This window comes from Schistocerca piceifrons, chromosome 3, assembly GCF_021461385.2.
Source record: "Schistocerca piceifrons isolate TAMUIC-IGC-003096 chromosome 3, iqSchPice1.1, whole genome shotgun sequence".
Classification (NCBI taxonomy): Eukaryota; Metazoa; Arthropoda; class Insecta; order Orthoptera; family Acrididae; genus Schistocerca; species Schistocerca piceifrons.
In genome coordinates this window covers 578997569-579025146 of record NC_060140.1, presented here as the reverse complement: position 1 = coordinate 579025146, position 27578 = coordinate 578997569, and the positions used below count along the sequence as shown (strand labels likewise).

At 44.6% G+C, this 27578-nt stretch overlaps 1 protein-coding gene and 1 pseudogene across 1 annotated transcript in view; one reads left to right on the top strand and one right to left on the bottom strand.

The window, feature by feature from the left end:
• Positions 1 to 27578, bottom strand: part of LOC124788326 (nuclear hormone receptor HR96) — a 124497-nt gene that overhangs the window by 87838 nt on the left and 9081 nt on the right. The window lies entirely within an intron of this gene.
• LOC124790448 lies at positions 17282 to 17399 on the top strand (annotated as a pseudogene).

Here is a 27578-nt window from a genome sequence, read left to right as displayed (position 1 = left end):
TAGTAGTTCAAATAGCTTTGTGATACAAAAGTATTAAAATGTGGCCTTTTAACAAAATATTTATCTTTTGGAGGTCCCACTGTTAACTGAACTACTTTTTAGCAATTACGAACCTACTTAAGAACTGCGTAACAACTGTTTCCAGATTGCTTCCGGAGCTACCATTCTTAAAGATCATAAAACAACATTTGCCATTAGACCTGTGACTGACATACATTACTTCTAACTTTCCTAGAAGTGGACCCAACATCATATCGCAGAGAAAAGGACAACAGATGGATGCCTGTGATAGCCTTCAGAAATATTTTGATTTAAGTGTTGACGTAGACATGTAAGTGTTTCCTCCCAGACCTGATCAGAGTATTTCAGTCAATTAAATAGTGGCTAAATACTATCCAACTACCTCAACTGGAAGATAGCAGTGGCCACCAAAATTTTATCAACGCCTCAGCAACAATCTGTCATTATGACCGCTACATATTTGAATGGAAATTTGTCGCTACAGCTGTTGCCTCACTTTCAGACTCGTGTGTTTACTTCCCTTTTCTAAAAATGAATTACCGAGAGGGGTGGCGAAATGGTGAGACTCTGGATTCGTATTCGAGAGGACAACCATCCAGCCATCCAGATTTACTGTTTCCCTGAGTTCCCCAAATCGCTTAACGTGAACACAGGGGCGTTTCCTTTAAAGGGCGCGACATATTTTCTTCCCTAATTTGAACTTGTGTTCTATCTCTAATGACCTCGTCGTCGTCTACATGTTAAACTGTACTCTTGCTTCCTTTCTTCATTCTAAAACGAAATTGGTGAGACCTGATTCCATACAGCAGTCTTTGTTCCTGCAGTCTCCTAATAACAGTTTTTCCATAAGTTTTCCTAAAGAGTCTAGCAAACAGCTGGGACTTCAGAGGTGAAGGAGATCTACCCTTACATGTAATCGCGTATGCTTTCTGATACGGTTTTCACTTGACATCTCTTTATCTAACTTCTTTTAGACATTTCGTTTTCAATAATTTATTTGCCTAGGAAACCCATTATTCCAGCACTAGATAACTCGTTCTATTCATTCTATGACTGTGTTCTATTTATTGTATGACTGCGTCATTTCGTGACTACTTTTATGATGCAGTGTGACATCGTCGACTTTTGATGCTGACAAGTAATTATTCTGAATCGTTTTTGTGTTGTTGATGGTGGGAGGGAAGGGATAGGGTGAAATCGATTGGCGGCAGATAGCTAAATTCTCTGGAATAGCCCCAGTGGGGTGATCGAGCTTAGCATTTCCATTAGGTGGGTAGGTCACCACAATGGTGCCACATCCATGAGACATTGCAGAGATGTTTAAAATGAAACCAAGGTCACCAAAGAGGAGTCCCTTGATTAGGAACTGTACAGCTACTAATCTTCCCCGGTTTCCGGCCTAAGTCTGACAACGAAAATTTAACTCACCAGCAGGATTTGAACTGACTACTTGACTTGTTGGTAATAATTTTAATTATACTTCAGCATGAGACGGTATTTGAAGATGAGACATTTGAGTTATAATATTACGATTTATCATATGGAGCACCTCTGTCTTATACATCTCAAGTTCTCAGTTGGTGACAGATTTGCACCGGAAAATATTCTATACTGCTGTGCCGTATTTTCGTAGTTAACGAGCCTGCACTATTTTACGTCAGATCGTACCTGCAGGTACATTTAAGATAACAGCTGTTTTTCCTCGTCTTCTTGAGAGATTTCGCACTCTTTCCGAACTTATATTGTCAACAACGCTGTGAAGTTCCACCTATGTTTCCGTTTTAGTTATCATTATCCAATCACTTAGTGAGGTGAAATCACTTTTTTTCCATAAAACATTCATGAAACAACATTTGCCATTAGACCTGTGACTGACATACATTACTTCTAACTTTCCTAGAAGTGGACCCAACATCATATCGCAGAGAAAAGGACAACAGATGGATGCCTGTGATAGCCTTCAGAAATATTTAGATTTAAGTGTTGACGTAGACATGTAAGTGTTTCCTCCCAGACCTGATCAGAGTATTTCAGTCAATTAAATAGTGGCTAAATACTATCCAACTACCTCAACTGGAAGATAGCTGTGGCCACCAAAATTTTATCAACGCCTCAGCAACATCTGTCATTATGACCGCTACATATTTGAATGGAAATTTGTCGCTACAGCTGTTGCTTCACTTTCAGACTCGTGTGTTTACTTCTTACTTCTTACTTCTGAACGAGTCTAAACACTGCACTTCCCACCGTGGACAATAAATAGGGGAGTTTCACTGTACCTGGTGCCTTGTGAGCAATTACGTGGGCTTCAAGCTGTTTCAGCCACTCGAGCCATTCCTCTTCTTGTTCACGAAACTGGCGAAAAGGCGGTATAGCACCTACCCACCTGATGGAGGTGCTAAGCTCGATCACCCCACTGGGGCTATTCCAGAGAATTTAGCTATCTGCCGCCAATCGATTTCACCCTATCCCTTCCCTCCCACCGTCAACAACACAAAAACGATTCAGAATAATTACTTGTAGAAATTACTTTCTAGGAAATTACTTTCTAGGAAAGTTAGAAGTAATGTATGTCAGTCACAGGTCTAATGGCAAATGTTGTTTTATGAATGTTTTATGGAAAAAAAGTGATTTCACCTCACTAAGTGATTGGATAATGATAACTAAAATGGAAACATAGGTGGAACTTCACAGCGTTGTTGACAATATAAGCTCGGAAAGAGTGCGAAATCTCACAAGAAGACGAGGAAAAACAGCTGTTATCCAAAAATCGAGTCACAAGGTCCATGCGATCAATGCATTGTATTCCAAGACTGTTGCAGGCAGTTCTTTCAGCCGGCACATCTGCTCGTTATAGCTATGGTATCTTACGGATGCCAACGCAATTGTTGTGTCTGTTTGTTCTCCATAAATATTGTGACGTTCTCGACAGTTCCTAAATGTATATTTTCCCTGTGTATTTTCGATCGGAAATACTTCATAGGGTCATTCACTCATTGCTTTATTGCAACTTTTTAATTTACACAATTTTTACATAATTTTTTCTTTCAAAAAATGCATTCAGAGACATTATTGATCATCTAAAGCGGTACTGGTTCTTTTAAAATAAACACATGCTGTAAATAACTAAAACATACAGAAGTGACAGTGTGAACATCAACGGTTCTATTACAGAGTCCTACGATTCTCTCTGTGTGAATGACTCGTCGTTCACTGCGAAGTGCTGCTTACCGCCTTGCTTAAGCTCTCAATGATCTGAGTAATATGATACTGTGACAATGCTTTGAAAAAACAAATTAGGTAACAGATGCTATACCGCCTTTTCGCCAGTTTCGTGAACAAGAAGAGGAATGACTCGAGTGGCTGAAACAGCTTGAAGCCCACGTAATTGCTCACAAGGTACCAGGTACAGTGAAATTCCCCTATTTATTGTCCACGGTGGGAAGTGCAGTGTTTAGACTCGTTCAGAAGTTGTTCCCTAACGCCACTCTGAGTGAAATTTTCTATGAAAAGGTTGTAGATTCGCGAAATAACGATTATGACCAACAAGTGAATGTGGTAGCAGCTGGGTATCAATTCTTTAATTGCAAGAAACAGACAGAACAAACTTACCACGAGTGGGTAACAAATTTGCAGGGCTGACGAGGAAATGCAAATTCAAATGTGCTTGTGGTGCTTTGTTTTCAGATGTTATGTTGCATGATGCGATCGTGTTCAGTATAACTGACGTCAAACTTAAAGAACGGATTTTGAGACAGTCCGATCCATCATTTCAGCACGTAGTGAAAATACTAGATCAGTACTATTCAGGTGCTGTGTGGACCGATAAGTTTGGGCAGCCAACAATTTGTCGGGTCGCGTCGCCCCTTGCTCCCGATTGGTTCATTAGGCAGCGACAGCTTGCGCGCGACACGCCACGTAAACAAGTCTCCATGCCGCTTAACAGCTCTCTACACAGGCGAACAGAATTAAGTCATGCCCTCGGTGCTATTCACGGCACAAACGCCAACACTGCCCACCCAGGCAAGCACAGTGTTAACGTTTGTCGTAATAAATGGTATGTATAATCCATATGTTTACAACAGAACAAACATAGGAATTCTGCCCGCCGGCCGTAGTGGCCGTGCGGTTCTAGGCGCTACAGTCTGGAACCGCGTGACCGCTACGGTCGCAGGTTCGAATCCTGGCTCGGGCATGGATGTGTGTGATGTCCTTAGGTTAGTTAGGTTTAAGTAGTTCTAAGTTCTAGGGGACTGATGACCACAGCAGTTAAGTCCCATAGTGCTCAGAGCCATTTAGCCAATTCTGCCCACTCCCAAAAATCGAGTCACAAGGCCCATGTGATCAATGCATTGTATTCCAAGACTGTTGCAGGCATTAGCAAAACTAGCAAGTGACCAGTTTCTTCAGTGCTACTCCTGTCAAACAAACTTTTTGTTCATTTGCTTCTTTGTGGAAAGCGTGTGAAATTTCAGTTGTACACGGGTGCCTCTGTAATGTTGCTGAATCGTAACACAAATGAATTGTTAGGCTCCCCACACATGTCGAACTAGCACTCACCTGAGGGCTTATAATGGACAAGACGTTCCCATTCTCGGAAAATGTACTTTGCCTGCCATGTATCGCTCGCATACGCGAACAGTGACTTTTATGTTGCTACAGTCACGCGATTGTGAGAACACTTGATTCATTTGATTTGTTTGGCTTCAACATTCAGGACAATGTGTTGTCAGTGTCTGCATTCAATGCAAAAGACCGTGTAGCTAGCTCGCTGAAAGAATTCCCGGAAGGTTTAGGCAAGGCTAACAATTTTATTGCGCATATTACTATGAAAGAAACCGCTCAGCCGAAATTTTGCCCGGCCAGAACTGTTCCCATTGCATTACGGGACAAAGTGGCTTCTGAACTTTAAGAATTGCAAGATAGCGGAGCTATTGCGCCCATACAAGCTAGTCAACGGGCAAATCCACTGGTTTTGCTCCCCAAACCTTCAAGTCGCATTTGCCTCGTGTTGACTCTTAAGTTTACAGTCAACCCACAAACCGTGATTGATACTTACCCATTGCCACGCCCAGAGGATCACATGGACAGATTAGGCGCTGGTCGCTACTTTTCTAAAACTGATTTGCGCGACGCTTATCTTTAAATACCACTAGATGAAGAATCTCAAAAAGTGTGTGCTGTGAACACCCATTTGGGCCTGTTTAAATATTTGCATTTGCCTTTCGGCTGTGCTTCCGCACCCGCCATTTTCCAATGGTATTTGGAACAGCTGACTGCTCAAGTACCAAACTGTTCAAACTATTTGGACGACATTATCGTAGCAGGTCGTATACCTGAAAAAAACATTGCAAATTTGAGTGCTTTGTTTCGTGTGTTATCTGATGCAGGACTGAAGTGTAGACTGGACAAGTGCGATTTTTTTTAAACATGAGTTGCAGTATCTTGGTCATGTCAATAAACAGTCAAGGTGTACTTCCTCTTCAGTCGCATTTGTTAGCCATACTAGACTTGCCAGTTCCTCGCAATATCACAGAATTGCAGTCAGTTTTAGGGAAAATGAGCTATTATATTCGTTTCATACCGAATGCTGCACAAATCGCAGCTCCCTTGGATCGCTTTCGTCGCAAGTGTGTCCCCTTTATTTGGACAACTGAGTGCCAAGAAGCTTTTCAAAAACTTAAAGATGCATAGTTCTGTGATGGCTGCTTAGTTCACTCTGATCCTGACAAAAGCCGGCCGAAGTGGCCGTGCGGTTAAAGGCGCTGCAGCCTGGAACCGCAAGACCGCTACGGTCGCAGGTTCGAATCCTGCCTCGGGCATGGATGTTTGTGATGTTCTTAGGTTAGTTAAGTTTAACTAGTTCTAAGTTCTAGGGGACTAATGACCTCCGCAGTTGAGTCCCATAGTGCTCAGAGCCATTTGATCCTGACAAACCGATTATGTTCCAATTTGACGCTTCCTCTTACAGAAGCGGTGTAGTGCTGTAGCATAGAACTGGTGATAAAGACAGGCCTATGCTTTCGCATCAAACATGTTGTCCAAAGCTCAGTGTAACTACTCATAAATAGAGAAAGAAGCATTGGCTATTATGTATGGTGTCACCAAATTCCACCACTATTTGCATGGCAGAAAATTCTATCTAGTAACGGATCACAACCATTGCAGTCCTTGTTACATCCGACGAAGCTGGTTCCTGTACGTACCGCCCAAAAGTTGCAACGATGGGCTTTGTTGTTGTCTTAAAACCAGTACGAGATTGTGTATCGCCCGAAAGCTAAACATGGTAATGCGGACGCACTTTCATGTCTTCCGATTGGCCCTGATGAAGACTTTGACGTTTCTCTTACCTCTTGTTGTCACATCGATGATCGATGCTCAGGATTCTGAATTGCTTCAATCCTTTCCCCTGAACTATAGGAAAATTGTACAGGCCATGGAAGCTGATTTAGATTTGAACTTTTTGCTACAATACATCCCTACATCTTGCCCTCGCTCATTGCATAGCATAAAGGACACTATAGTGCGCTGATACTTCGCACGTCGTCATAGACTCGCTATACGGCAAGGTGTGATTCTTGTTCCAAATGAGAGTGGACAGTCACATGTGTGAATCCCCGAAGCTTTGCAAAAGAAGTATTGCAGTTATTTCACCAAGGACGCTGGGGGATTGTTCGTATGGAACAGTCGGCGAAGCGACACTGTACTTGGCAGGGCGTGGACACCCAATTATATGGTTCAAATGGCTCTGAGCACTATGGGACTTAACTTCTTAGGTCATCAGTCCCCTAGAACTTAGAAATACTTAAACCTAACTAACCTAAGGACATCACGTACATCCATGCCCGAGGCAGGATTCGAACCTCCGACCGTAGCGCTCGCGCGGTTACAGACTGTAGCGCCTAGAACCGCTCAGCCACTTCGGCCGGCACCCAATTATAACAGATGACGTCACAGTGTTACGCATGTACGGAAAATCAGTCAGCTCCGCCACAAAAATTCTCTGCTTGGCCTAAGTCGCAATCGCCGTTGCAACGTGTGCACATAGGCTTTGAGGAATCTTTTTGGAACACTCGTTGGTTGATTATGGTAGACTCTTAAAGGAAGTTTCCTTTTGCTGTGCCAGTGAACACGACAACATCACGTAGCACAATTCAGGTGTTGTCCTCTATTTTTTGCCCCGAAGATTTACCTGAAGTAATTGTGTCGGACAACGGCTCAGTTCACGTCACATAAGTTTGAAACATTCTGTGAACGCAATGGCATACAACATTTAACTAGTGCACCGTTCCAAACACAGTCAAACGGCGAAGCGGAACGTTTTGTCAGAACCTTCAAGCAGCAGAAGGCCAAACTTCGCACCGCATACACCAGGGATGAAGAAGCACTACAACTGTTTCTAGCCTCCTATCGTTCGCGGCCGCCGCCATCGGACACTGCTCCACCTGCCCCACCTTCCTCAGCATCCGGCGCCGAAGGAAGGACGCAAGTATCGCTTCACGCTGCTTGATGTTGTGTTTTTGAGGGTTTTTTAGCGGCAGCAGACGGTGGGCGCGAGGCGAGATCCTTCGTCGACTTGGCGCATGCATGTATCTCGTTTCAGGCCCACACGGACTGCAGTGCCAACATCACAATCAAATTCGCCACTCTCATGTGCATGGTGATCCTTCCGTGTCTCTTCCCCCAGATGCACGGATCCCGAGGACAGCGGCCACAGCAGCAACCAGAGGGTGTCATCACGACACCACGGGACGTCCCCATGTAGACGGAGACTTCGCCTCCTCCGTCTCCTCTCGTCCTACCTATGGAGCTGGACCCGCCCATTCCGCAGCATCCGACGCCTTCTACATCTTATAATGGGCCTCAGGAGGTGGACGCATACCGTTCTGGTCGTTTTCCGGGGAACGTTTCTGCCAGAGGGAAGACTGGATGGCGGGGTACGACCGAAAACCTGGCGTCCCTTGCAGCCGCAGCTTCCGGTCCAGCGCAGCACCCACGTTCCTGCATCCCCGCCGTGGTCGAGCCCCCTAGATGACGACGGTCCGAGCCTTTGGGGAGGGGGGGAGGGGGGGAGGAAGGTTCCGGCGTAACGTCAAGCGCCGGCTCGCCGGCCAGGTATATTACAGCAGAGAGGTCTGTGAAAAGAACGTCAGCCAATAGTACGCTGCCCGACCCCTCTCTAGGACGACAATGAGACAGCAGCGGCATCTACACCAAGAGAACATAAGCGCCGCGCCCCCAGGTCCCGACCCAGTTGAAGACTAGCCTTTCTACGGGCACTACATCAGCGATTTAGGAACTGTATTGTTTCACTTGCACGAGGAGTTGTGTATTTTGTCTGTCGTCCTTTGCTTGCGACACATCGTTGTAAACTCTCAAATTTAAGTATTGTCATTTACCTTACTGTAATAAAAATTCATTAATACGATTTGCTTGAATTGTTGTCTAGCGATCCGAGAAAGCAGGTTTCCTAGGCACCCCATGTTCGACGAGTAGTCAGGACACAACAACAGATCTCCATGTATTCGGTCAGAAGATCTGGCAACGTATCTATATCGTTCGTAAAGGGTGTCGTATAAATATAAAAATTTTCATTGTTCTTTCTAAAACCCTGAAATTGATTTTCAGATTCCTGCATCATATCGAAAAGTATGGCTGAGTGTTCCATTCAGTCTTTAGGATTACGGTCGGCCAATACACTGAAATGAGAAAAAAAAGTGTTTGCATTTGCTTGTGCTTGCCAGAAAGTCAGTTTCATTTGTAATGCGTTTATTATTTGAAACATTGCACTGATAAGGTGGTTTCTACCGTGAAGACACCAGTTTGAGTCACCTAAATGAGCAGTCAAATCTACCAAAAATACTGAATCTGCCACCCAGTTGGCACTGTTAAATTCCGGCACAGATTTTGCTTTTGATATTATGAACGATTGATTTCATTACATCTACATCTACATGGTTACTCTGCAATTCACACTTAAGTGCCTGGCAGAGGGCTCATTGAACCATTTTCATACTACTTCTCTACCATTCCACTCTCGTATGGCGCTTGGGAAAAAGGAACAAAAATCAAATGGCTCTGAGCAGTGTGGGACTTAACATCTGAGGTCATCAATCCCTTAGAACTACTTAAACCTAACTAACCTAAGTACATCACACACATCCATGCCCGAAGCAGGATTCGAACCTGCGACCGTAGCGGTCGCGCGGTTCCAGACTGAAGCTAGGCGCCCGGCCACACCGGCCGGTGGAAAAAGGAACACCTAAATCTTTCCGTTCGAGCTCTGATTTCTCCTATTTTAATTATGCTTTAAAATCTTTTTAACATCTGGCCTCGACTGAGCTACCTTACTTCTGTAAAACATACGATATTACCATACTGAGCATCCTAATTTGCGATGAATTCCTGGAACTGGTGATTTTTTGATCCCATGACTCTCATAAAATTCACAGTCTTGACGACGATTTGTATAACGTGATACATTTTTAAAGCTTTTGCGCATAATTTTTTTTGGTGTATTATGCAATGTTATTTCATAAGATAAGTTTCCGCCATTAATAGCATCATCTTCTATTAATTTTACAAGCTCTTCTTTTCTAGCTATCATAGCTGGGGCACAATCCGTAACTACGGCAGATATATTGGCAAGAGACAAACAAAACCGCTTTTTCTCCACCTCTTCATATAAATCTATTAGTGTTGTCATGTCTTTCTAATGGTATTAATAAAGCTATTTCTTCATAAACACAATATTAGTCGTTAATAACTCTAATAAACATGCAAATTGGGCCGTATCAGTAGCATCAAATTGCTTCTGAATAAAATCTGAAACTTCAAGTTTTACTTTTCATATTTTTTTTTCAATAGATTTCTCAAGTTCATCAGTTCTCCTGATAAGTTTGATGAGATAACCAAATTTGAAAAATATCTCCTTTCTTGTCAGGGGAATTGCATCTTCCACTCTGTCTAAGCATTCTTTAATAAATTCGCGTCAGATTTCCGACAGGTACCGACCACTTTATAAAGAATTGTCTCCACTGTAGGTGGGTTATTAAAGGAATGGTCATGATGACAACTGCAGGGCGGCAAATGGCAAGGGAAGCAGCTCCTGCCGTCACGACACATTTTGATTTGTACCGATCATCTCCTTTGTTAGAAATTTCACAAGAAAGTACAAATATATCGTGAAACCCCAGTATAGAGACGATCATGTTCTAATGTGCCTCTTATTGTAGCAACGAAAACGATATATCACATTAAACCAGTTGTAACACATTTACGGTCCTGTTACATACCAAACATTGGCAGTATATGAAACGAAATGTCGTGTGGCTAGGGCCTCCCGTTGGGTAGACCGTTCGCCTGGTGCAGGTCTTTTGAGTTGACGCCATTTCGGCGACCTGCGCGTCGATGGGGATGAAATGATGATGATTAGGACAAGACAACACCCAGTCCCTGAGCGGAGAAAATCTCCGACCCAGCCGGGAATCGAACCCGGGCCCTTAGGATTGACAGTCTGTCACGCTGACCACTCAGCTACCGGGGGCGGACAACATTGGCAGTAATTGCAATACACGTGAAGACTACCAATGTCTACCGACTTGTAGTGATCAGAACTACGATGAAAAAAGTTCCTTACCTGAGTACTAGAAGGTATCAGATAGATTATATAATGGTAAGACAGAGATTTAGGAACCAGGTTTTAAATTGTAAGACATTTCCAGGGGCAGATGTGGACTCTGACCACAATCTATTGGTTATGAACTGTAGATTAAAACTGAAGAAACTGCAAAAAGGTGGGAATTTAAGGAGATGGGACCTGGATAAACTGAAAGAACCAGAGGTTGTACAGAGTTTCAGGGAGAGCGTAAGGGAACAATTGACAGGAATGGGAGAAAGAAATACGGTAGAAGAAGAATGGGTAGCTTTGAGGGATGAAATAGTGAAGGTGACAGAGGATCAAGTAGGTAAAAAGACGAGGGCTAGTAGAAATCCTTGGGTAACAGAAGAAATATTGAATTTAATTGATGAAAGGAGAAAATATAAAAATGCAATAAATGAGGCAGACAAAAAGGAATACAAACGTCTCAAAAATGAGATCGACAGGTAGTGCAAAACGGCTAAGCAGAGATGGCTAGAGGACAAATGTAAGGATGTAGAGACTTATCTCACTAGGGGTAAGATAGATACTGCCTACAGGAAAATTAAAGAGACCTTTGGAGAAAAGAGAGCCACTTGTATGAATATCAAGAGCTCAGATGGAAACCCAGTTCTAAGCAAAGAGGAGAAAGCAGAAAGGTGGAAGGAGTATATAGAGGGTCTATACAAGGGCGATGTACTTGAGGACAATATTATGGAAATGGAAGAGGATGTAGATGAAGATGAAATGGGAGATACGATACTGCGTGAAGAGTTTGACAGAGCACTGAAAGACCTGAGTCGAAACAAGGCCCCGGGAGTAGACAACATTCCATTGGAACTACTGACGGCCTTGGGAGAGCCAGTCCTGACAAAACTCTACCATCTGGTGAGCAAGATGTATGAGACAGGCGAAATACCCTCAGACTTCAAGAAGAATATAATAATTCCAATCTCAAAGAAAGCAGGTGTTGACAGATGTGAAAATTACCGAACTATCAGTTTAATAAGTCACAGCTGCAAAATACTAACGCGAATTCTCTACAGACGAATGGAAAAACTGGTAGAAGCCGACCTCCGGGAAGATCAGTTTGGATTCTGTAGAAATGTTGGAACACATGAGGCAGTACTGACCCTATGACTTATCTTAGAAAATAGATTAAGGAAAGGCAAACCTACTTTTCTAGCATTTGTAGACTTAGAGAAAGCTTTTGGCAATGTTGACTTGAATACTCTCTTTCAAATTCTAGAGGTGGCAGGGGTAAAATACAGGGAGCGAAAGGCTATTTACAATTTGTACAGAAACCAGATGGCAGTTATAATAGTCGAGGGGCATGAAAGGGAAGCAGCGGTTGGGAAGGGAGTGAGGTAGGGTTGTAGCCTCTCCCCGATGTTATTCAATCTGTATATTGAGCAAGCAGTAAAGGAAACAAAAGAAAAATTCGGAGTAGGTATTAAAATCCATGGAGAAGAAATAGAAACTTTGAGGTTCACCGATGACATTGTAATTTTGTCAGAGACAGCAAAGGACTTGGAAGAGCAATTGTACGGAATGGACAGTGTCTTGAAAGGAGGATATAAGATGAACATTGACAAAACCAAAACGAGGATAATGGAATGTAGTCGAATTGAATCGGGTGATGCTGAGGGAATTAGATTAGGAAATGAGGCACTTAAAGTAGTAAAGGAGTTTTGCTATTTGGGGAGCAAAATAACTGATGATGGTCGAAGTAGAGAAGATATAAAATGTAGACTGGCAATGGCAAGGAAAGCGTTTCTAAAAAAGAGAAATTTGTTAACATCGAGTATAGATTTAAGTGTCGGGAAGTCGTTTCTGAAAGTATTTGTATGGAGTGTAGCCATGTATGGAAGTGAAACATGGACGATAAATAGTCTGGACAAGTAGAGAATAGAAACTTTCGAAATGTGGTGCTACAGAAGAATGCTGAAGATTAGATAGGTAGATCACATAACTAATGAGGAGGTATTGAATAGAATTGGGGAGAATACGAGTTTGTGGCGCAACTTGACAAGAAGAAGGGACCGGTTGGTAGGACATGTTCTGAGGCATCAAGGGATCACAAATTTAACATTGGAGGGCTGCGTGGAGGGTAAAAATCGTATAGGGAGACCAAGAGATGAATACACTAAGCAGATTCAGAAGGATGTAGGCTGCAGTACGTACTGGGAGATGAAGCAGCTTGTACAGGATGGAGTAGCATGGAAAGCTGCATCAAACCAGTCTCAGGACTGAAGACAATAACAACAACAACCTGAGTTCTACAGAAGTACCATAGAATTTCCTTGTATTTACAGAAATTGGTTACATTATGCGTCTCTAAGTCTCTGATTTCGCAGTTGCAACTGAAGAGCCGTAAGATAACAGACCTGTGCTTCTTACTGATTGGTTGGTTAATAAGAACGAGGAGGTTTGTGTAATACACGCTCATTTCTTGGGCTGCATTGATAATTGCTATGGGCCGAACGCCGCCCGCTGGCCGCTGGTTGGAATACAATGCTCTAGCTACTAATTCAGATTCGCAGCTTTGGCTTTCATTTCTTTAGGTCTTGTAAAGTTCGTCAGAGAAGATTTGAAGTCACTCAGAGAGTTTGACAAACATGTACATCTACATCCTCTGCAAACCACGGTAAGTACACAGTAGGGGGTGCTTCTCATAGTATCACTTATTAGCGCTTCTTTCGGCTCCAGTCAGTTACAGAAAAATTAACACCTATTGTATTGTATTGTATTGTATGTTAACCGGGGGCTTAGAAACGACTGAGAGGCTCCGTCCCCGCCGCAGCCGCAGTGGTCCACAACCCCACGACGACTACCGCAGTCCACTTCACCCCTCTGCCTCCCCACACCGAAGCCAGGGTTATTAACACCTAAATGCTTCTGCGCATGCTGTACTGTTAGTCTAATCTTGCTTCGCAGCTGTGTGGAAGCGACGTGATAATTTTTCTCTGTGATGCCCTGCAGGTGCAGGTGTTTACTCAGCTGTGTGAAATATCAAATTATGTGACTCAGTCAGTCGTAACCCTTTATCGCTACCAAATCTTATACCGAGTACACTAAGAGCGGAGTAGGGAAAAAGACTGACATTTCCACGTCGGATTCAGTTGCCGGCGTGTGCACATATCTTCTCTGGAAAGCAAACTGTCCGTATCACAAGGCCAAAATCGTCCTGCAACGGTTTGAGGAGCATGATAGTGCACTCATGCTGATGTTTTGGCCATAAAATTCGGCTTATCTGAATCCGATGAAACCCAACTGCGACGCTATCGGGCGCCAGCTTCGCGCCCACAAAGAAACCGCCCGTAAATTACGGAAGGTGTGTGACCTGTGCGTTGGCATCTGCTGCCACACACCTCTGGAAACCTGTCAAGTACTTGTCGAATCCACGGCACGCAGAATCATTGCTGAACTGCGTTCCAGAAGTGGACCAAAACGCTTTTAACTAGGATGTCATAAAGTTTTGGCTCACCAGTGTATCAGTAAACGGCTGATGCGGGGCACAGTCTGAGTTCCAGGTTACCTTTCTTAAAGCGTCCAGGGCAACAAAAATTTGGTTTCTAATATATAATACAGTTATTGACAGATCTTAAGGCAGTGTAAATGATGGCGCGCAAATTACCAAGATTATGTTCACCCCGTACATCCACATTTACATCTACATGGTTACTCTGCAATGCACACTTAAGTGCCTGACTGAGGGTTCATCGAACCATTTTCATTCTACTTCTGTAGCATTCCATTCTCGAATGGCGCGTGGGAAAAAGGAACACCTAAATCTTTCCGTTCGAGCTCTGATTTCTCTTATTTTATTATGATGATCATTTGTCCCTACATAGGTGGTTGTCAACAAAATATTTTCGCATTCGGAAGAGAAAGTTGGCGATTGAAATTTCGTAAATAGATCTCGCCGCAAAGAAAACCGCGTTTCCAGCGACTGTCACCCCAACTCGCGTATCATATCATATTGCGCGATAACACGAAACGAGCTGCCCTTCTTTGCACTTTTTCGATGTCCTCCGTCAATCCTACCTGCTAAGGATCCCATACCGAGCAGCAATATCCCAGCAGAGGACGGACAAGTGTAATGTAGGCTGTCTCTTTAGTGGGTTTGTCGCATCTTCTAAGCTTTCTGCCAACAAAGCGTAGTCTTTGTTTCACTTTCCCCACAATATTATCTATGTGGCCTTTCCAATTTAAGTTGCTCGTACTTTTAATTCCTAGGTATTTATTCGAATTGACAGACCTTAGATTTTTGCGATTCATAGTATACCCAAAATTTATCGGATTTCTTTTAGTACCCATGTGGATGACCTCGCACTTTTCTTTGTTTAGTGCCAATTGCCACTTTTCGCACCATACAGAAATTCTCTCTAGATCATTTTGTACTTGGAATTGATCGTCTGATGATTTTACTAGACGGAAAATTAGTGTCATCTGCAAAAACTAAGGGGGCTGCTCAGATTATCGCCTAGATCATTTACGTAAATCAGGAACAGCAGAGGGCCTATGACACTATCTTGCGGAACGCCAGCTATCACTTCCGTTCTACTCGATGATTTACCGTCTATCACTACGAACGGTGACCTCTCTGAGAGGAAATCACGAATCCATTCACACAACTGAGACGAGACTCTATATGCACGCAATTAGATTAACAGTCACCTGTGAGGAACGGTATCAAAAAGTATTTGACAATGCAACCACTTAGCGACTTCCGACAAACGTTACACGTAATTTCAAATCTTTATGAAACATTTTCTCGCTGACAGCCCCACAAAATGATAAAGGGAGAAAGTTTGTCGCTTATTAAATTATTATTGCCTCTCTGTAGCAGTTCTGGACTTCGGAATGCACAATGGACATGAATGGATGCAGGTGATCAGACAGGATTCTCACGCACGTGTCACCTGTCAGAGTCGTATCTAGACGTTTCATTGGTCCCATATCGCTCCAACTTCACACGCCCCACACCATTTCAGAGCCTCCTCCAGCCTGAACAGTCCCGTGCTGACATGCAACGCCCATGGATTCATGAGACTGTTCCATAGCAGTATCCGCTCAAAACAATTTGAAGCGAGACTTGTCTGACCAGGCAATGTGTTTCCAGTCATCAACAGTCCAATGTCGGTTTTGACGGGCCCACGCTAGGCGTAAAGCTTTGTGTCGTGCAGTCATCAAGAGTACACGAGTGGGCTCCGACAGCCCATTTCGATTATGTTTCGTTGAATGGTTGGCACGCTGACGCTTTCTGATGACCCAGCATTGAAATCTGCAGCAATTTGCGGAAGGGTTGCACTTCTGTGACGTTGAACTGTTCTCTTCGGTCGTCGTCGTTCCCGTTCTTGCAGGATATTCTTCTGGCCACAGCGATGTCGGAGATTTGATGTTTTACCGGATTCCTGATATTCACGGTACAATCGTGAAATGGACGTATGGGAAAATCCCCACTTCATCGCTACCTCGGAGGTGTTATGTCCCATCGCTCGAGCGCCGACTATAACACCACGTTCAAACTCCCTTAAATCTTGATGAACTGCCATTGTAGCAGCAGTAACCGATGTAACAACTGCGCCAGACATTTGTTGTCTTGTAAAGGCGTTGCCGATCCCAGCCGTATTCTGCCTGTTTACATCTCTCTGTGTCTGAAACACGTGCCTATACCAGTCTCTTTGGGGCTTCAGTGTATTATTTATTATTCATGTCTTTTTTTGCCAGTGATGTATAATTCATAGTATATAAATGTTTTTTTAAATATATATTTGAATGTAGGAGGTTGATTACCTCTGTACACGGCATACGACAAATAAAATTTAAACGCTACATATACACAAGCAGAGCAAGGAATTATTTTAAATTACAACACAACTCGATGTTCTATTGAATTAAGGATAACAAAGCCACTCGTGTAGTCGCCTTTAGTCAAAAGCTAAAACAGTGAAGTACCACGGAACTCAAAGTCGAACACAGGCATTATGTTGCGGAGCGGTACGTGCACGTCACACTAACTGTCGGGAATCTTCATCCTATGATGTTCTTCGGCCTTGTTGGCTAAACAACCTACAGTATAATAGTTTTAATGTGTCGTGGATACACAGAACAGAAAACACACACCTGTAGTTACAGGAGTTTGAATAATGGATAAGGCCGTCAATTTTTAGAGTTCCGTACCTCGATCTGTAAAAGCGGAACTCTTATACTTATAGGATCACTTTGTTGTCCGTCAGTCTAACTGTCAAGACACCTTATCTCGGGAACGGGTAGACATATCAAGTTGACACTCATGTCACATACAAAGGTCTAAGGTATCTTGGTACTGTAATAAATGTAAGTTCCTAAGTCAATGCAATCGAAAGATACGGTAATTTATGTCACATACTTTGCTACTCAAACTCACTCATCAAAACCCTGTTGACCTAGAACCATGAAATTTGGCAAGAATCAAGAACATAGGGAACAAGCAAAGGAAAAAAAAATCCGAAAACTGTTAATCTGTAATTATCTCACACGAAAATTTTTTTTTGTCATTTGTCGTCTGACTGTCTGTAACTATCTCTCTGTAATTATCTCGCATGGAAAAAATTGTTTTGTCATTTGTTATCTGATGGCAACGGCCTTGCCGCAGTGGATACACCAGTTCCCGTGAGATCACCCAAGTTAAGCGCTGTCGGGCGTGGCCGGCACTTGGATGGGTGACCATCCAGGGCGCCATGCGCTGTTGCCATTTTTCGGGGTGCACTCAGCCTCGTGATGCCAATTGAGGAGCTACTCGACCGAATAGTAGGGCTTCGGTCAAGAATACTATCTTACGACCGGGAGAGCGGTGTGCTGACCCCACGCCCCTCCTATACGCATCCTCCACCGAGGATGACACGGCAGTCGGATGGTTCCGGTAGGCCACCCTTGGCCTGAAGACGGAGTGCTTACATTTGTTATCTGATTGTCTGTCCGTTCATCTGTTATGTCCCCTTTTTCCTAGGAACGGATAGAGATATCAGGTTGAGGTTTATGTCACACACAAAGGCCTATAATCTCTTGGCAGTGTAATAAATGTAAGCTTCTTAGTCCATGCAGTCAAAAGATACGGCCATTTATGTTACATATTTTGATATTCGCAAACTGTCTCATCAAACCGTATAGGATGCTTCCCGTTTACCTAGTATCATGAAAATTGGCGAACAGCAAGCTTTGACAGTAGCAATAAGGGGAAAAATACTAGAATTGTTAATTTTTAAATATATAATACCAAAGAAATATTTTTATCATACGTTATCCGACCGACTGTCTGTCTCTTCACGTGTTAACATGTCATTTTTTCTCAAGAAAGGATAGGCATATCAAGTTGAAATTTATGTCACATACTAAGATCTATAGTACATTCATGCTGCAGAAATGTTAAGATTCTAAACCAATGCAGTCAAAAGATGTGGCCATTTATGTAAACTCACTCATCAAAACCTGTAGGGTACTTCCCGTTCCCTAGAATCATGCAATTTGCCAAGAAGCGAGATTCCACAGTACAAGTAAAGGAAAAATCCGTAAATTGTTGATCTGTAATTATATCACACAAAAATATTTCTTTTTTCGTTTCTTATCAGACTTCCAACTTAAAATTGCAACATTCTCGACAGCCTTGGAATTTCTTGGATCGATATTTTGCCAGTCTCAATGTCGATAGCAGGTAAAAATCGTCGAAACTCTCGATTCCCTGGATCGATGAATTGTCTGTACATATTGCTAATGAAGTTTACCCTCACAACGCGAGTCCCACTAGCGCCTGGCCAATTTGTTTCATTTAGACCTCTTCTTAGACTTCTTCTGAAACTCCCCCATAGCCGGTCCCAAGTGATTGAGAAAGCAGGAGGGGGAGCGGTAACATCTCGTTAAAAAACCTTGATTCACCTGACTCCGGGTGACAGTACTTAGTAATGGCCCCTTGTGAGGGTTACAACGAAGACCTCAGTAGCTGTGACGGCGGAAGAGGCAATCCTACTTAGTTGATGAAGGGGATTAAATCCGGGACAGATGAGAGTCGGAGACTGTCAAGAAAGCAACTCTTCTAGAAGAAGAAAGTCTCAAATAAAACTAGACAGATCTTGAGGCCTCAAAGTGGCAGCTCTATCACATACCCACAAGACTTACTTTGCTAAAGGATAGTAACCTAATCAGAGGGCACCTATAATTACTTGTAAAATTTTCTTCCTTTTCTTCTTCTCTGGAACAATATAGTATTATCTTTTCTTGTCTGGTCTAACAGTTCAGTATTTCTGTGTCAAACCATTCAAAAAATGGCTCTGAGCACTATGGGACTTAACATCTGAGGTCATCAGTCCCTTAGAACTTAGAACTACTTAAACCTAACTAAGGACATCACACACATCCATGCCCGAGGCAGGATTCGAACCTGCGACCGTAGCGGTCGAGCGGGTCCAGACTGAAGCGCCTAGAACCACTCGGCCACTCCGGCCGGCGTCAAACCATTAATCGTGACAATAACGTACAGGGTCAGGCATAATAAAGCTGTGAGGACGGGGTGTGAGTCGTGTTAGCTCAGTTGGTAGAACATTTGCCCGCGAAAGGCAAAGGTCCCGAGTTCGAGTCTCGGTCGGGCACACAGTTTTAATCTGCCAGGAAGTTTCATATCAGCGCACACTCCACTACAGAGTGAAAATCTCATTCTGGAAATATCCCCCAGGCTGTGGCTGAGCCATGTCTCCACAATATCCTTTCTCTCAGGAGAGCTAGTTATGCATGGTTTGAAGGCGAGCTTCTGTAAGGTTTGGAAGGTAGGAGACGAGGTACTGGCAGAGGTGTGTGTGTGGTTTGAGGTTTTCGGGCGCTAAACAGCGTGGTCATCAGCGCCCAAACGCATAGAAACAGGAACACAGGCCTTCTCCGACGTTGTGGGGAGAGTTGCAGGTTGCAAAACAACCGCAGCAGCACAGTAGTAGTAGTAGTAGTAGAGGGGTTTTTGGGCGCACAACAGCAAGGTCTTCAGCGCCCGTTCAGTAACATAGGGAGACGGGTGTCAAGAAAAATCCCAGAACAGGAATACAAAACGGAACATAAAACACGGGTAACAATCGTTGAAAAATATGTGCTCATCCACACCGATGCGTGGGATGAAGCAGGGTGTCAACAGTAAAACATGGACAACACAGGAAGAAAATGATAGAGGGAGCTAAAACAATGTAGCAGATGGAAGTGGCTGGCTGACCACAAAGAAAAAAGGGGAGGAGCAGCCACTCTGCAATACACTAAAACCTCCATCCTAGAAGTTGAGGCCAGAGTCCAGACACATCACAAAACTTTAAAAACCCTAGACACACACGACTCATCATTAGCTAAAACAGAAGGCAGATCCCCATCAACTTGTGCTTCTGGCCGTGTATCACGGTATAAAATGCAGTCTGTTAAAATGTGCCGGACAGAGATGTGCACACCACAAGCATCACAAAACGGAGGATCCTCCCGCCGTAATAAAAAGCTATGTGTGAGAGGACAGAGCCCGATCCGATGACGTGTGAGGGCCACCTCTTCCCGCCTGAGCAACCGGCAGGAGGAACGCCACGGCCGAGTGGTTGACTTTACCAACAGCAGTTTATTGGCCGTCACCGCCAGCCATTCGTCCTCCCACAACTCCATGCACTTCCTGTGTAGTGCAGCAATGACCGACTGCAAGGGGATAGGACACTGGACCACATCCTGCTCTCTGCAGGCCTCCTTGGCAGCCCGATTGGCCTGTTCATTGCCCCATATGCCGACATGACCAGGCACCCAGCAGAAGGATACCTCTTTACCCCGCCGTTGGAGCAAGTATAGTTGGTCATATATCAGCTGGACCATCTCCTCAGTCGGGTATAGGTTCTGCAGTGATTGTAAGGCACTAAGAGAATCGGAGCAGAGAAGAAATCGATCGCCCCGAACACGATGCATGTAAATCTGTGAGGACGAGGCGTGAATCGTGCTTGGGTAGCTCAGCTCAGCTTACCCGCGAAAGGCAAAGGTCCCGAGTTCGAGTCTCGGTCCGGCACACAGTTTTAATCTGCCAAGAAGTTTCATATCGGCGTACACTCCGCTGCTGAGTGAAAATCTCATTCTGATAATAAAGAGCGATTTTTAAAAGGCTGTTAAGTAAAAATAGTTCGTTAAATTTATTTATTTCGTTATCTTAAAATACATGTGAAAAAGCAGTTTTTGTAATAGTAAAACATCGGTTAATTTTTGAAAATAACTCCGATAAGATGGCGTCCGCTTGGACGCACACATTCCCCCAGCCGGACCTTGAAGTGAATCATCACACTGCGCAGTACTGATGGTGTAATCTGAATATCTTTCTGTCGGATCCTCTCTTCCACGGCTTCAATTGTTCGAGGAGGGTTATCTTGATAAACTTTGCTTTTCAGATAACCCCACAAAAAAAGGTCACCCATTGTGAGGTTCAGTGAACGAGAGGACCATGCAATATCCCCATTTCGGGAGATATATGATTTGGAAACAAAAGATTGACAATATTCATGCTTACTCGAGCAATGTGGGAAGTTGCTCCGTCCTGCTGGAAAAACTCTCATCGTTCACTTCGTAGTGTGCAAGTTGTGGAGTAAAAAAAGTTTTCCAACATATTTGCGTATCTCTGCGAAGTCACTGTTACAGCATTGCCACGGCCATCTTCATGAAAAGTAGGCCCTATGATCCCTAATGAAGACATGGCGCACCACACACTGACATTTGCGGATTGCAGTGGTGGCTGATGTATTTCTTTAGGAATTACGTCACTCTAAAATCGAGATTTCTGCTTGTTCACATTACCGGAGAGATGGAAGTGAGCTTCATCACTCATCCACAAAGCCGGCCGAAGTGGCCGCGCGGTTCTGGCGCTGCAGTCTGGAACCGCGAGACCGCTACGGTCGCAGGTTCGAATCCTGCCTCGGGCATGGATGTGTGTGATGTCCTTAGGTTAGTTAGGTTTAACTAGTTCTAAGTTCTAGGGGACTAATGACCTCAGCAGTTGAGTCCCATAGTGCTCAGAGCCATTTGAACCATTTTTGAACTCATCCACAAACGGTATACCATGTCGTCGTCCAAAAATTCTACGCAGAACCGGCATCGGGTCCCTAAGGGCCTTAACCATTTGGATTTTGTACGGGTGAAAGTGCAAATCTTGGTGTAAAATTCTTCTTCTGTTCTATTTGAAATCCCAAATGTAGAGCAGTGTCGGCGAGCTGAGCGACGAAGGCTTCTTGCAGTGGCAAATCTTAACACATTACATGTTTTCAGGTGTGCGCACAGTTTTTGGTCTCCCAGATTTCTTCTTTGTCGTTGACGCCGTCTCCTCACAGTTCTCAACCCACTTTTTAATCGCACAGGCAGATGGCACCAACCGATTGCGATTAATACTGAATTGATTGCGGAATGCACGACGTGCGAGCTGGTACGAACTACCGTTTTGATAAAATGCTTTGACAGCTTACGCATGATGGTGAGAGGTCCAGCGCTCCATTATCACTAAATGCTATTTCGCGCCAAACGTAACTGACGCTATCCCCTCGACCTCTCTCTGACACAGCTTGATTCGCGCGCTTTTTAAAGTCGCTCAGTATTATGCCTCACCCTGTATATTGGCAGTACGCCACTGTTTGACCAACTATTATATGAGTATCATAACGTAACTACACATATCAAAAAAAGTTTTGCACCACCTCGGTTCCGAGAGATCCGGAATTTGTGTAGAAAATTGGAATAGAGTCAACATAAACATCATTTCCGCCCTTTCTATTGCTCATGAAAACCACACATTGCATGTTGTACCACCGTACAGCGAGACCTTCAGAGGTGGTGGTCCAGATTTCTGTACACACCGGTACCTCTAATACCCAGTAGCACGTCCTCTTGCATTGATACGTGACTGTATTCGTCATGGCATACTACCCACAAGTTCGTCAAGGCACTGTTGGTTCAGATTGTCCCACTCCTCAACGGCGATTCGGCGTAGATCCCTCAGAGTGACTGATATGTCATGTCGACCGTAAACAGCCCTTTTCAATATATCTCAGGCATGTCCTATAAGGTTTATGTCTGGAGAACATACTGGCCACTCCAGTCGAGCGATGTCGTTATCCTGAATGAAGTCATTCATAAGACGTGCACGATGGGGGCGCGAATTGCCGTCCATGAAGAATGCCTCGCCAATATGCTGCCGATATGGTTGCACTATTGGTCGGAGGATGGCATTCAGGTATCGTACAGCCGTTACGGCGCCTTCCATGACCACCAGCGGCGTACGTCGGCCCCACATAATACCACCCCAAAACAGCAGGGAACCTCCACCTTGCTGCACTCGCTGGACAGTGTGTCTAAGGCATTCAGTCTGACCAGGTTGCCTCCAAACACGTCTCCGACGGTTGTCTGGTTGAAGGCATATGCGACACTCATCGGTGAAGAGAACTTGATGTCAGTCCTGAGCGGTCCGTTGGGCATGTTGTTGTGTCTATCTGTACCGCGCTGCATGGTGTCGCGATTGCAAAGATGGACCTCGCCATGGACGTCGGGAGTGAAGTTGCGCATCATGCAGCATACTGCGCACAGTTTGAGTCGTAACACGACATCCTGTTGCTCCACGAAAAGCATTATTCAACATGGTGGCGTTGCTGTAAGGGTTCCTCCGAGCCGTAATCCGTAGGTAGTGGTCATCCACTGCAGTAGTAGCCCTTGGGCGGCCTGAGCGAGGCCTGTCATCGACAGTTCCCGTCTCTCTGTATCTCCTCCATGTCCGAACAACATCGCTTTGGTTCACTCCGAGACGCGTTGACGCTTCCCTTGTTGAGAACCCTTCCTGGCACAAAGTAACAATGCGGACGCTATCGAACCGATTGAACCACAGACAACACGAGCCATGTACCTCCTCCTGGTGGAACGACTGGAACTGATCGTCTGTCGCACCTCCTCCGTATAATAAGCGCTGCTCATGCATGGTTGTTTACATCTTTGGGTGGGTTTAGTGACATTCCTGAACAGTCAAAGGAACTGTGTCTCTGATACAATATCCACAGTAAACGTCTATCTTCAAGAGTTCTGGGAACTGGAGTGATGCAAAACTTTTATTGATGTGTGTATAAATGCGATCTGCGTGCTGGTTATTCTTTGGTATTAATTATTATGACATATCCATGTGTCGAACAGAGTTGTGGGTTTTCTCTTTTGTCAATGCGGCTAAGTTGTGAAGAGAGTTGATAACGAGCGATTAATAGTCTTTTACCATTACATTTTAATTGAGTGGAAATGAATTGTCAAGAGGACGGAGTCCGATAAAAGGCTGCTGGTGAGACTCAAATCACATCGGGTACTTTTTTACGAATCAGTCATCAAGGTTTCAGTTACGATGGCACGGGCTTAATAGGAATATCGGACGCTGCGAACGAGCCTGCTACAGGGTCAACACTAGTTCACGCCTCCGCTACGAGAGCTTCAATACTCAGGCCGGTATAGCAGACTGAGGAGTCCCTCTAATCTGTGTTCACAGGAGCTGCTACCTCACATGGATCTTCTGTATAGATTTGTGAGCTAAATCACAGACTAATTCTGAAAATTTAACTTTAATACTGAAACTGATTATACCAGAGTAGCAAAAAAAAAAAAAAAAAAAAAAAAAAAAAAAAAAAAAAAAAAAAAAAAATCGTAAGAAATAATTCAACAGGCATTTTGCCTAAATGATGAAGAGCAGAAGAGGAAAGACTTCTTTTGGTAATCCGTATGTTGTGACAGTATCGCTTACGACAGGCCGATACGATCGATTGTGTGATTGGACTGAAGAGTTCCTGGATAACAGAACGCAGCATGTCATTCTCAATGGAGAGAAGTCTTCCGAAGTAAGAGTGATTTCAGGTGTGCCGCAGGGGAGTGTTGTAGGACCGTTGCTATTCACAGTATACATAAATGACCTTGTGGAAAACATCGGAAGTTCACTGAGGCTTTTTACGGATGATGCTGTGGTATATCGAGAGGTTGTAAAAATGGAAAATTGTACTGAAATGCAGGAGGATCTGCAGCGAATTGACGCATGGTGCAGGGAATGGCAATTGAATCTCAATGCAGACAAGTGTAATGTGCTGCGAATACATAGAAAGAAAGATCTCATATTATTTAGCTACAATACAGCAGGTCAGCAACTGGAAGCAGTTAATTCCATAAATTATCTGGGAGTACGCATTAGGAGTGATTTAAAATGGAATGACCATATAAAATTAATCGCCAGTAAAGCAGATGCCTGACAGATTCATTGGAAGAATCCTAAGGAAATGCAGTCTGAAAACAAAGGAAGTAGGTTACAGTACACTTGCTCGCCCACTTCTTGAATACAGCTCAGCAGTGTGGTATCCGTGCCAGATAGGGTTGATAGAAGATATAGAGAAGATCCAACGGAGAGCAGCGCGCTTCGTTACAGAATCATTTAGTAATGGCGCAAGCGTTACGGAGATGATAGATAAACTCCAGTGGAAGACTTTGCAGGAGAGACGCTCAGTAGCTCGGTACGGGCTTATGTTGAAGTTTCGAGAACATACCTTCACCGAGGAGTCAAGCAGTATATTGCTCCCTCCTACGTACATTTCGCGAAGAGACCATGAGGATAAAATCAGAGAGATTGGAGCCCACACAAAGAAATACCGACAATCTTTCTTTCCACGAACAATAAGAGACTGGAATAGAAGGGAGAACCGACAGAGGTACTCAAGCTACCCTCCGCCACACACCTTCATCTGGCTTGCGGAGTATGGATGTAGATGTAGATGTAGAGGGAATACACTATGAAAGAACTGTTTCTACACACAGTTTTTTGCACACAGTCTCAAAGATTGTTGCGTTACGGCAGTCAATATTTACTCGTTGGTAAAAAGTGTGTGTGTGTGTGTGTGGTTTGAGGCTTTCGGGCGCTAAACAGCGTGGTCATCAGCGCCCAAACGCATAGAAACAGGAACACATGCAGTGAAGGGACGAAGACGGACAGCGAACAAGGAGAACGGCTAAAAGACACAGACCTGACGCAGTTACAAATCCTCACACACAGAGGCAAAACAAGAGGAGAAGAAACGCACTAAAAAAGGAAAGGAAACACAAGGAAAAGAGAACAGAAATCGAAGTGAAACAAGTAAGTAATCGTGACTGGCGGACCTCTTACCTAAACCTGGGTGAGCCAGTCACCCAGCAACACATTAAAATCCTCTCCCTAAAATCCGAGGCAACAAATTTGACAGGACACAAAACCGTAAGATCTGAACCACAGTCGTTGCGTCGTCTTGCAAAATAAAGGGCAAATCCGGTGGCAGGGAAACCACCGCCCTCTGGTCGGAGAATAAAGGACAGTCAAGTAAAACGTGGCGGACAGTAATCTGGACGCCACAAGCACTGCAGATTGGGGGGTCCTCCCGCCGGAGTAAAAAACCGTGCGTTAAAGGACTGTGCCTGATGCGGAGGCGAGTGAGGAGAACCTCATCCCGCCTGCATGACTGGTAGGACGTACGCCATGGCCGTGTGGTGGCCTTGACCAGACGCAGCTTATTTTCACCGACTGCCAGCCACTCCTCTTCCCATTGACGCATAACACGAAAACGCAGGAGGGAGGTAACAGCATGGAGAGGGACGGCACATTCAACAACGTGAGGGAGGGAACATGCATCTTTGGCAGCCACATCCGCCAGTTCGTTTCCCCTAATACCCACGTGCCCCGGCACCCAGCAGAAAGAAACCTCCTTCCCCTGCCGTTGCAGGTGGAGTAGGGCATCATGGATGTTCTGGACGACCGTATCCGCTGGGTACAAGTGTTTCATGGTCTGAAGGGCACTCAGGGAGTCAGAACAGATGAGAAACTTGAAACTGGGAGCACATCTCATCTGCTCCAATGCCCGCAAGATCGCAAACAATTCGGCATCAAAGATGGTAAACGCCGCAGGAAGCCGTAACTTGACGACTCGATCAGGGAAAACAACAGCACAACCGACAGAGTCCCCCTGTTTAGAGCCATCCGTAAATACTGGTACATGGTCGGCATGCTGGTTTAAAATATCGTAAAATAAGGAGGTAAAAACAAACGCAGGAGTGCACCTCCTCCGGTACTCTGACAAGTCTAAAAGGACGCTGGGCCTCTGGAGCAACCAGGGAGGCAGGCGGGTAAAACCCTGGAGTTGGGGTGCCACACGCCCCACACCAAGGGACTCAAGCAAATGCTTCGCACGAATCCCAAATGGTCTCGTTGCCCTTGGACGACTGGAAAAGAGACGTTCCATAGGCGGTCGAGCAACAGTTAGGTATGCAGGGGAGGTAGGACAGGCAAGGAATTGACACACCCGTCGCACCATGAGGAGTTTCCGCCGGATGGCGAGCGGCGGTTCCCCTGCCTCAGCACACAGGCTGGGGATGGGACTGGTACGGAAGGCACCAGTGGCCAGCCTGATACCCTCATGGTGTACTGCGTCAAGAATCTTCAGATACGAAGGCCTCGCTGACCCATACACAGTGCATTCATAGTCAAGACGCGACCGGACGAAAGCCCTATAAAACTGCAGCAGACGCGCCCGATCTGCTCCCCAGGACCGATGGCTCAGACACTTCAAAATATTCAGCGCCTTCAGGGCCTGCACCTTGAAGTCTTTAAGGTGCGGCAACCACGACAACTTGGAATCAAAAGTGAGGCCCAGGAACCTCACAGTGTCTCTAAAAGGAAGAATGGTGTCCCTCAGACGCAATTCAGGGGAGGTAAAAGCACGTCGAGAACGATTAAAATGAACACACACACATTTGTCTGCAGAAAAGGTAAAACCCGCCTTCGCAGTCCATGCCTCTAATCGCTTTATCGTAAGCTGCAGCTGCTGACTAGCAGTGACAAGACTGGAGGAAGAACAGAAAACAGTAA